The sequence below is a fragment of the Camponotus vicinus genome, unplaced genomic scaffold, assembly GCF_025532165.1.
Source record: "Camponotus vicinus isolate PSW18456_S1 unplaced genomic scaffold, iyCamVici1.0 SCAF_5, whole genome shotgun sequence".
NCBI lineage: Eukaryota > Metazoa > Arthropoda > Insecta > Hymenoptera > Formicidae > Camponotus > Camponotus vicinus.
In genome coordinates, this window is record NW_028141977.1 from 16,526,090 (window position 1) to 16,538,701 (window position 12,612).

The following is a 12,612-nucleotide window of genomic DNA, read 5'->3' on the forward strand; positions in this document are numbered from 1 at the left end:
GCGAGCGAGCTTCCCTGCGGGAAGCGGAGGAGAGAGAGAGAGAGAGAGAGAGGAGAGGCACCGAGTGCCGAAGAGGAATTGGGAGGTGCGGCGCGCGGTACACGACGTGGTATGCCGTGGGCACCTCGGCGCGGCTCGGCCGGGATACCGAAGGCTGCGAGCCTCGGCGCGGTGTGCCACGCTGCCGTGGTGTTGCCGGCTGACATATTTATCGGCGGTCGCGCCACCTGCAACCGGCTCCGCGGCATCCGTACAGAGCGGTGTTTTGCCCATTTGTATCCCCGGATTCGCCGCCCGGCCGATCCAACGACAGCCCGGTTCACCCATTCCCGTTTCCGTCGCCTCCTTCCCTCTCCGTCACTCTTACGCCTCTCTTTCATCTCGCCTCCCTTCCTCCCTCCGCCCCCGCGCCCGCTATCGACGTCCGCGCGATGCCGCTAAAGCGGCCGAGGGTTGCTCTTCCCGACTGCTCGAGCGGACCGGGACCAGCCGGAGATGACATATTAGCTGTTGGCTACTAGCCACCTAGCGACGATAGTGGCCATAATTCGTGCTTTGATCGCGATGATGAGAAGAGGACTGATCGAGTTATTTAGAATGATGAATGAAAATTACTTGTAACGCAAATAATGAGAATTAGCGATGATAAATATAAGTTGTAATTAGATTATCTTATATAAAGATTAGAGAAGAATGCTTTATAGAATAACATAACGCATGTCGAATCGCCAAAATAAATCGCTGCAACGAGAGAGATGGAAGAGCAAGAATGGAGCTCTCACGATGCGATATAATTAAGTGGATTAGTTGCGTGAAGGATAATCGTCCTTCCAGCAACGTAAAAGATGATGTCCCGCATGCTTGTGCATGTCCTCAATTGCGACATTCACTGTGTGCGCACCGTTAACATTACTAGTGACAACTGTAAATTTCATTCAAGGAATTATAGAATTTTCCTCTCTCCCGATGTACACATATATCCTACTTTTTCCTTCTTTCCGCCAGCCGAAGGATATTTTATGATTTATGTAAATTTCGCGATTCTAAAGGGCTCATTGTTTGCTGTCATTTGTACGAAACAACACACGTGGGCTTTAAATCCATGATTTTTTTAATGATAAAAAATAGAGAAATTGCTCTGAAATAAGCAATTTCAAAAAACTTGTGGATGCACTTGTGCTTTATACAATAATGTTTCATATGATAGTAAACTTTAGTCAATTTAATCATGATACGATATGGTGTCTTTCGTACTTTAATTAATTACGAGAAAATAACGTTTTGTTAATTATGCGTCACGTAATCGTAATGAAAAGAGGTAAGAACGCTAGGTAAATATTGGCGTTATTTACACATTCGTATAAAATGCGCTTCGCTTTTATAAATGACTCGAGAGCGCGTCTCGAGAGGCCCCGGACAGCACGCGAATGCGACGACTGAATTCCCTTTCTTCTTTATTCGAAGCCGCTCGACGCAAACGGATATTGTTTGATTCTAAAATAATAACTCACCGGAGATCGTAACATGAAGGATTCCGTGGAATCTCGCGACTCCCAGGCCTTCTCGAGCGGGTCCAGAACCGGCCGGGACCGAATCTCTTCCTTCCTAAACTCGGGAGCTCAAGTCGCCCGTTCCCGTGCGCGCCACCTATTATTTTTAATGCTTTAACGTATACCCTGCGGATTGTTGTGCCCGGAGGTGGAGGAAACGGGGAAAGAGAACGAGCGGGAAGGGATGGAAGGGGAGAAGTAAAACGGAGAGAATGTCGAATGTCGAAGCTGGCGCGGATTTACGGGGCGCTTTGTAACACCGCCTTCCTCAATTCAGCAATATACCCAACTTCTTCCCCTTTTCGCCCCACGTGACTCTCATTCTCCCACGGGCGAGGAACACGGGAGAAGGGATCTGCCAAAGGACGTACGTTGTATCTTCGCTACACCTTCGTGCTCATTAACCCTTTCCTACCCGTAAATTAAATACTTTCGCCTCCCGGTATTTTCTTACGTTATACGTCTTGTATTGAATTATGACACGAAGGCAAGTATTAAATCATATCTGTCTCGTATTTATATATTTTTATTCATAATTTTTTTATAAACTGTTAAGTATTCAGAAATATTTTCACGGTAATGTTTAATATAGATTTTAGAAAATTGATTGTATATTAATTACATGATATAGAGTTTAAAATATATCAACATCGTGTGATATACATTTTCCTTTTATTCATTATTTTACCTTAATTTGTATTAAAATTAATATAAAATACTGTATAATATTATAGTGAAATATCTTGTTAATAATATATATTTTATTGATTAATAATATTAATAAATAATATTAATAAATTTTATTGATTAATAATAATAATAATAATAATAATATAATATTAAAATTTTTTTCATATTTTAAGAAGGACTTTACAGATGAAGTATTTGTAATGACGTTTAGAAAAGAAAACCCGATTAGAATTATTTACAACAGTAGGATTGTGCTATATGTCTCTTATAATGGATATGAGAGAAACGTTCGCGTGCTCGCGCCTATCTCGCAACATACTCGCGTACACATCACCTGCAAGGACAGTTGCAGTTTTTCGCCATAAATGGAACTGGAGCACGCGCCGCGCGCCATATGAGAGACGTTTATGGATTACAAAATCCGCGACCGAAGCCTAACCAGATTTGAAACCGCTTCTACATAAGCAGAGGCCTCGCCTCGTGAAAAACATCGGTCGCGCCAACTCTTACCTCGCACTTGTCTCTGGAATCCAGAAGTGTAATGACACGAGTAATTGGGCCTTAGAAACGGAATCTCTGGCCGTTTTTATCGCACCGGCAAAAACCTTTCTGCAGGCGGCTCTTTTGTTAGTAACTAATGTGCATTCTTCGTCAATGTGCGCTGCCCGAGCAAAGATACACTCTATAATGTTTCCTTTTTTTTCCTTATAGAGGTAAATTGCAATTTTGCTATTAAAAGCATGACGACTTTCAAGTATATCTGATTAAACTATAATTTGTGTTTAACCCCGATAACAATTTAGTAGCACGTGGAATTAACAGTAGTTGACAATACACACACATTTGCGCATTTCCTTTGTATATGTATATTTTTGATACATATTTATATACGTTCGCGTTACATTTTTTAACGTCGCGAGGAGAAGCATATGTTGTATGTATCGCGAGTGCATTATAGATTGCATCCTGAATCTTCAATCCCGACTAATTCTAGTCAATTATATACTTTCGACACAAATAAATGGATGATTCTTCAATGCGACTGACTCCACAGCTAGCTGTCTCAAGAGGCCTCATTAACTGCAGTGTGTTCAATTATATAATAATAAGCTAATAATAATTGCATTGCCGTTGCATCGGTTCATTGGACAACGAGAGTAGACGAATAAATTAAGGACTAACTTCCCTCTTACGATACCCTCATCCAGACTGCATGACACGTTACATTAGATCTGCTCTCAAATGCATTTGGTTTCAATAACAGCGGTTATAATCATGCATATGTATGTTAAAGACTCGCATCGTTTGCAAATAAAATAAGCGATTAAAAATTTATATTTGATTTAAAAATGTCAGTGTATGTGTCATATATAAATATATTATATTATCATTTTCACATAAATTATAGAAACCATTTTTTTTAAGCAGATAAATATATCTCTGACCTAAATCTCTTCCGCTGCGGAAATAAAATCTCTCACAGAGAGGATGACCTTACTATTTATTCAATCTCTTTGGAAGATCAATTTATAGAAATGACATGTAAAGGAGCCGCGATGTTACTTTTGATTTATACGTTCGTACGCGTTCTCGTGCATTGTAATTTTTAATCGGCCGCATACTTTGATTTATACCGTCATGTTGTCGATGATATTTCCATAATTTATGTGAAAATGTATGCCGCGATTTATTGAAGGATTTCGATCTTCACGATTACGAGGAATATAAATTCTCCTATATTGATCATTCGATCTCCTCGCAGGCGTTCACGTAATATGAAATTAATTATTAGCCAAGAGGTAAGAAACCTTGCGGAAATTAATGGAAAGAGTTAATTTGTTGCGATAAATAAATTATCATCTAATTGCATAATTGATTCATTGATCATAAATAAACAAATCGTTATTAACGCTCAGAATTACTCATCATTACCGAATATGGCAATAAAAACAATCGTCATACATGTTTTATATCGATTTTCTTTCGAGTTTCTGGAAAACCTATAGCTCTTAATACATGGAGCCGTTCCCGCGGGAGTGATTTATACAACGGCATTTGTTAACGGCTTTGTCTATTCATGCAATTCATGTACCATTGGCGGCAGATATTTATCATCTTCATAAACTTCGATTCTACTGACGCAAAACACGTTTATCATCGTATCGTTGATTTCATAATGTTGCATCGATAGAGGTAACGTTACATGCGCGTCTAGACTTCTTTCTTTAATCGTAAAATCAAGCCGGTCTCATTAAACCGTATTTAGCGTCGCCGATGCAGTTAAGGTTTCCAATAAAGACGAGATCTTTGAAACTCGCATTATTCCCAGTATCGATGTTACACTCGCGTATGATCGACCTCAAAGAAAAATAATTTCTTCTTTTGCAGTTGATATTTAGAATATACATTTTTTTTCTATAATTATTACGTAAAAGTATTAGATATAAGAATTTTTTCTATAATTATTATGTAAAACTATTAGAATTTACAAAAGTCCAAATATAACGCAAATGAGCGCGCGCATTTATATTTGAGATATAAATCGTCTTGAGAATTGTTTCACTTGCATTCGAGGGAGATAATTACCGCTTCGCGAAAAACAATGTTGGCTGATGCTATTTATTTAACTACGTAATAAAGCGAAGTGATAAGTGTTTTTCTTGATATAAATTTTAATTTCACCGCCTTAAAAAAATTATAGATATACACACATTCAGTAATCTTTGATATATTGAATTTATTAATAAAAATAATTGTATCATATTTTCGTTATTTTATACAGGCGACGACGAGACGACAGACGCACGCATGTGAGACTTGCATCGGTGATATAACGATTGATTTGCGAACCCCTATAGAACCAAGAAGTCATACATACACACGTCGCGCGATCGATGCAAGAAAATGATATAAACGATCTCCCTTACCGTTGCAAGCGGATATACCATCGTCAGACGGTAGCATGCGAACGGTTATGTTAATTTCTACGTACCAATATCGAATATTTATGATCGTTCAACGTATGACTTACGATTATTACTTTCGCCTATCCGATATATCGATAGTTCAAGACCGCGCATGTTGAAACTGTTACGAAACGCAGCTCGTATCGATAAACAAAGTTTAATCCTTTCATCTCCTCATTTGTATTCTTCGCTGATTTTCTGCTCTTTGAATTATTATTATACATATTACGTTATAATATTTAACAAATAATATTGTAAATCAAGAAGAAAGTCGATATAGATTCCTAGAGTATCTATATGTGTATAATTATATATATTACTTGCTGTAACGTTTTAATGGACCAAGTCTTGTGGGTTCACACGGCATTTATTATTTGATAGTTAATTCGAGGAAAATATCGGTACTTCTAAGCGTAGAAAGAAGATAATCTAATGTGAGATAGAGATATCTGTTACCATGATTTAATATAAGCACAACTTCAAAGCAAGATTTTCTTACGAGATACTATTGAGAAACGCACTTTGTAAACTTTTTCAAAGAATCTTTACCTCTATACGTATGTAAATTGCAGCTAACTCTCGTATTAAAAAAGCATAATGCAATATCGTAAATAATTTTTCTTACTTCTTATACGAAATTAAATCCCTTTATTTATTATTATTTATACTGTCCTTTATTTATACACTATCCTTTATTTATTATTATTTATACTGTCTACGAGTATAATATAATACTTTATTATTAGTTTAGGCCTTTCATTAAATTAATTTTATTAAGTTGTTATTATTACAATTATTATTATTATTATTATTATTATTATTATTATTATTATTATTATTATTACAATTTATTAAAAATATTAATTTCCTATTATATTTTCGGGACAGATATTGAATATCTACTAATATAATTGATTACTTAAACTATTATATAATTGATTACTTAAACTAATATAATTGATTACTTACTACTTAAACTATATTAAACTTGTTAATAGACACATAAAATTACGAGAAATGCAAATCCAAGAGAAAGCCACTTTACAAGCTCTCAATTTATTGTTATTTCAATCCGATATCTTATCTTCGCGTAATTAGAAAGTCGTTAATAAGGTAGCTACGTCGTCTCTGAGCGAAATATAAAAATTCGTAAATCTTCATCCGCGTTTCCCGGATGTTTCTCCAGACGGTCAGAACGGGCGCGGTTATTTTTTAACATTCTGCACCTTTATTCGAGTCAAACATCGGACGGAGACGCCCGAGAGAGCCGAAACTTTTCCAATTTAAAGTTTTCGCCGGCCCTGACTTTCACGCTGCTGCAGACCAAACGGGTATCTTTATTGCACTCAACAACGTTGCGAACCTCTCCGCCGCGCTCAGGATACTACCACTATACCCGCTAAACCCGTACATGGAATTCGTGTTTGTGTAAACACACGTCCTATCACCATTTTTCTTTTCGACCCTTTCTCACAAAGCTTTATCGAACGTCATTACTGTATAGGTAAACTTGCGGTGACCTTTTGGTCGCCACGAGTATTAATTAACTCCTAAGCTATTGGCTATACTTGTACAAGATACTGGGAAGACTTTACGAAGTCTTAATAAAGAAAGTTTCCTTTTCGCTCTTGATATATTTTACTTTTCGATTATAATTATATAAATGATAACTGAAGACACAATTAATAATTAAATTTATATTCAAAAGGAAGAATCTTTACCATCATTTTGGGAGATTTTTCGGAATCAGTCATGCTTTTCTCGGTGTGAAGGCGGCTTAAGAACCGGTGGTTAAGCTTTTCTGGTAATTAAGTGCGGCTTATGTCGGCACTGCGAGGGTGGCTGTGGTAACCTTAGAGGTTAATAACTCAGGGGAGGTTGGTCGCCCCGGTGTGCAACCGGCGAATATGATATTGTTATGGGGTCTGCACGGTTCTGTGGGGGTCCGCGCGACTGCCATGGACGTGAGGGAGGAAACGGGAGGAAACGAGAGGAGACGAGTCGGAGGAGGCGAGAGAATGAGATAGATACCAGGTACCTAGCACCAACCGTCCGTGCTGTGAACTCTACACCAGCTGATTAGGCTCGTGCCAGGCGTTATTAATCCGCTAACTCACCCCCACCTGACCTCTAACGAGCAGAACTATCTGCGCTACACGTGCATACGTCGTTACGGTTCTCCGCCATCGGTTCTCACGTACGAATACGAGCTCTTTAAACAAACTCCGATTTCCGTTTGATTAAATTTGACGTTTGTCCAAGTGACTGCTGGATAAATGCATTACGACTAATTTTGACTGCTTAATTTATTGGTTATAATAAACTAAGAAATCGATTCTCTCCAAGTGTCGTATAACATTTATAATATTGCGCAAATTTTATATTTTTACTCTTTTAATTTTATTAACAGCGAATTGACAAAAATATATGTATAGAAAATATATACGAAATATATACGAAAAATATTAAAAAATACAACTTAATAAAATAATATCTGCGCGAAAAGAGAAATATAAAAAAATGTATAATATGAAATATGAGCGATTTTTATTTTATTTCTTCGTGGTATTTTAATTTAAAGAAGAAGCTTTGTATTTATCAAAGCAACGTGCAATAAGTTTCTCGCGAATGATAGAAGAACAAGTCTGCACAGGGAGAACCACTGCTGGAGAATGCGTTGTGCGCGTCCTACGTAATATTAGCAATGAAGACCTTATAATCACCTGCCCTTTCCGCGTGACTGTGATGAAGATATTTGTACAGTCTTGCTAGATACACATAGGCCGGAATTCATAGTCCGATCTTATATTCAAGATCATCTTAAGTAAGGTTTGAAAATGTTATACGGCTATTTCATTGGCTGAACAGAATCTTAAGACGACCTAAGACCAGACTTAAGACAATCTTGAATATAAGATCGGACTATGAATTCCGACCATAATTCTAAAGCATACGTTTCCTTCAATATTTGCCGCTATGATTTTTAACGTCATATCTCGTCGATATTTATAAACAAGATATAAAGGTTTCTTACTTCTCTTCGTAAATCATGTTTATCTGTTTTAACGTAAAACATAAAAATATGCGTATTCAGATAAAATCATAAAATTTTTTATAATCTTATTTTTTAAGTTTTTCATGACATGTATATTTTTTGGAAGAGAAAAAAACTACAGAATTATATATTATTATATATATAAATAATTGATTTTTTTATAATTATTTGCGACGTTGATCATCGCCGCTGATTAATCGTTTCGCTCGTGTAAAATATTGCAAAATAATATTTCGCGGAACCTTCCGGGGTACGAGATGTTAGCTTTGAACGGTATTGATTTGCGTGGTCAATGATATCGAGTTTCTGGCGAAAATATTGCTGGTCGATAGTGTTCTGCTTTATGAGGTGTGTAATGACACCGTACGGGAACAGAAAACCCAGAGGAGACGTAAAAACAGCACAACGTATGCAATTTTACCAGGCGGTGTGCGAGAGAGAAACAGATGGAAAATGGAATGTTGAGCAAGCGAGAAAGAGAGAGAGAGAGAGGCTGGAGAGAGCGCTAGAGAGGTTATTGGATGAGCAGCAATCATAAAATTTCCACCCTCCTGCACGAGGGATACCACGGGTCGAATTTGACTGCGACACGTACACGCACGCGCGTGTATGTAGATATGTAAGGGCTCGCCCGGGTTATAAAATGCTCTGCAAACTAGATATGTTGTCAGCAGTTTACACAAGGCTACACCACCCACGCGCGTCCATCCGCTGGTCGAATTTAAGGCGCGCCGTATTCTTAATCGTGAATTTACATTTACATTTACACGGGATTTTCATTGGCCCACGGCGTTTTCAGTTAAGCACTAACTTTTCCTATCTTAAGCTATGTATGAATTCAATTTTCGGTTACGACGCGCTGCCGTATAATTTATATGCTATCCGCGAGCGTAAATGCGTATGCATGGACATGTGTGTGTAGATCGTACACGTATAATCCGTATTCATTCGTACCATTATCGATAAAATTCTTATAATATTGTTGTAATTTACATGTGTGTGTGTGTAGCCTCGTCGATTACAGTCAGATTAATACATATGAGTATTTAAAAAGATATGGGATATTTCTTTTTTATGGCGGAATATAAAATCTTGGAAATATGTGTGCGCACATATTGGAGAAACTTTTTTATATCTTCTTTTCTGTAAGCATAACTTTCTTTTCTCAAACTACTAAGAATTTTTTTATTGCCATTTTTATCGCATTTTAATAACATATTTCTATTTTTGGGAAAAAAATTTAATGTCTCTTAAATTGAGAAGAAATATTATTCGTATAACGTAATATCGCTATTTTTGTCATCTACGGTTTTGCTGTGCACCTTATCGCGCGAGGTAGTCGATGTTATGGAATTTTCTCGTAGACATTCGCGAATCCGTATCTGATATGTCAGAGTTATGCGTTATTGCCCGCCGTTTTCCCTCTCTTTCCTCGTCCGCGAATGCGATTGGATATCGCATGCCTATTCCTGACGAAAAAATTCTCCTGCTACGCGTATGCTATGCTCCTACCAACGGCATTGCATAAACATTAGGAATGTATCTTCGATCTTCAGCGACCGTAAGATAGTAGCACGACACCCACGTTCCTGAAATCGAAAAAACCCAATGGACGCTTCACCGTTTGACCGTTACCACGTCCACGAGAGACAACGAAAACGTGAAGGGAATACGAACGGCGAACACGGGATTATGGGCATAATCGCATCGCGACAATTGTATAGTGAAATTTTAGCTGCTGAGAATCCCATACCCATGTTGACTCAGTCACAGACATTTCTTTTGAAAAATTATGCCGATGTAAAAATATTTAGAGCAAAATAGTACATTTTAATATTTTATAAATATTATATATTATATTTGAACAGATAAAAATGGATGTTTATAGCCAAATTTCGATGATACATAGAATATACGTTACGTAACACGATGATATATCTCTTTTCTTGTCGCATAAAAAAATTTTCTGAATAATGTTATTTATTTAGATGTATTTTTGAAAAAGATTTTTAAAATTTTTATTTTTATTTTTAAAAATTAAAGAATATATTTGTAAATTCAAAACATTATAATTATCTTACTTTATTATAAAACGGTATGATTTTTTGAATATTTAAAAAATTTTTAAAAGATAAATTTAAAGATATAAATTTAAGATATAAATTTAAAGAGAAATTTAAAAATAAATTTATACATATATATTGCTGTATCTGTAATTACAGGAATCTCGAACACGTTCAATTTACGTCTTTATATCGTGCGCGACCGATTACCGATGAATACGTCTATGAATACATTCGTATATATGCAGGTCGCAGGGGTCGACGCAGTCACGCACATACACGTATGATTTCGAGAGATCTGTGGGTCGAAATCGCGCGGACAATGAAGTACGCGCGCTCATGTTTCCTAACAACACTCGCCCAATTTCACTCAAACAGAAGCCGATTAATTCACAGCGTCCAATTTAATCCGTTCTCCCGGTTCGATCAGCGACGTGGAAGGTCGATGGAAAAGCATCGTAGTTATCGGCGGGGCCCGGCGTCACCCCTCCGTACGAAGGACCCCACACAGTCTCAGAGTATGGGAGGTTTCCATACGCCGATCCATTATACATATTTTAAACTGTCAATCTCTCCTCGACGATTGCCATTCGGATCGGCCGCGTGGATTAGGCGAAAAGGGTCAGGTTGGATCGCTATATAGGGACAACAATGAAACCCTACAATAGATGCGAAATATTAGGGAGCGATGTAGACTGTCGACGAACTACTAACCTTCTGATCAAGCAACCTCGCCGCCACTTCAACTTCGATTTCCTTTCCTCTGTCCGATCTTTCTTTCTTCACATTTTGTTATTTACGTGTATCGAATTGCTTGGAGTGAATCTTTCATTTTGCATGATATGCGACTATTGGAGAGAATGCAACTTTTTTTTATTTATGTATAACGAGGACACTGTAGTAATTAAGGGTGTTATTATTATTCCAATTTTTAATTTCTCAAAATTAAAATATTTCTTTTTTTATTTTAATAATGTATGAGTGATATATATAATTTTAATAAAACTAATTTTAGAGCAAGTGTGCTTGATAATGTTTTATGTTTCCTGAAGAAAGAGAATTTTGGAATAACGTTCCTCTTAAAATAAATGTGACATTCAATTTATCTCTCGTCCACCTCGGTCCGCGGAGAAAAACTATGGCAATTCTATAGCGAATGTATACGAGAAACGAACAAACGAACGGACGTGCACTTAATGCATACCTCGTCTCATAGCCGCGAAAAGCACGAATGCTGCTTCGCACCGGTTCGTTGTCGTTTCGCAGTCATCTCACCGATCTGCCCTAAGTCAGAGTGACTCCGGGGCTCTTATACGTGCGTGAGATCACGCGCCAGCTCGTTCTCTGCATTTATGCCTAAGGCCCCGAAGGCTTCCACAGCTTCTTTTTTTTTTCCTCTACCTCTCTCTGCTCTTCCTGCTTGCACTGAAACGGAATCGTTCTCTTGTCACGCACGGCCGTTAAAGTTAATTTAAAACTGGGGCGTTATTATTTAGATGAGAGCGTTTAGTGCTTTTTTAAAAGCGGCTTATTGATATCCACTACTAAATGGGTCTGTAAAATACATTTCAACGACAAAAATAGTTTATAGCGTTGTGAGTCGATGACGGAAATTTTTAATATACAAAGTGATATCTTAATATAAATCTTTATAATCTGTATTTCTTCGAATTCTTAAAAAAAAAGAGTATGATTTTTTTTCATTCGACATAATGAAACATAAGTAGAATTTAATTATATTGAAATAAATGATGAGGTAGAGATGGAGAATAATGAAATCTACATTTTTTATTCCGCGCTTTTGCAACAACATTGAAAAAATTTCGAGACGTGTAAAAATATTCTGTATTATATAATAGAAGAAATTAATATAGAGTACACGTGTAAACAAACTTCGAAATTGAAAAAATATCAGCCATGTTTATTTTTATAATTTTCAAAGATTAATTCAAGCTGAAGATACTTCACTTCATCAGCCGTAATACTTTGCATCATCATCGATATCGCTTAGCTTACCTAACACTTATTTATCGGAGTCTGTCATTGATGGATCTTTTTTCAAGCTCGTTGCGAATCATTAATATATAATTCAACTGTCATCATCAGCGGTAGTAATAATGATAGCCGAACTAACGGTAGCCAATCGAGAGTCATATCTAAGAATCGAATCCTAAATTCTTGCTGACTATCGTGAATATATCCAACCTTCAGCGATCTTCTCTCCACTTTGCTTATTTGCATATAAAGGCATTCCTTTGCTTTGAGAACTCTCGTCGTTGTAATCACGT

The 12,612-nt window shown here is 37.0% G+C and overlaps 2 long non-coding RNA genes across 2 annotated transcripts in view; both read right to left on the bottom strand.

Annotated features, from left to right (window-relative positions):
• Window positions 1–1,518: 1,518 nt before the first annotated feature.
• LOC145972576 (uncharacterized) overlaps window positions 1,519–12,612 on the bottom strand; it is a 169,542-nt gene continuing 158,448 nt past the window's right edge. The window contains exon 4 of the long non-coding RNA XR_014439213.1: window positions 1,519–1,647. This is a non-coding gene — a long non-coding RNA (uncharacterized LOC145972576). The remainder of the gene's footprint in view (window positions 1,648–12,612) is intronic.
• On the bottom strand, window positions 10,480–11,739 carry LOC145972462 (uncharacterized). Its single transcript, XR_014439166.1, has 3 exons — window positions 11,529–11,739; window positions 11,039–11,172; window positions 10,480–10,959 (listed from the first exon to the last, which is right to left on the bottom strand). It is a non-coding gene; the product is annotated as an uncharacterized LOC145972462 (long non-coding RNA).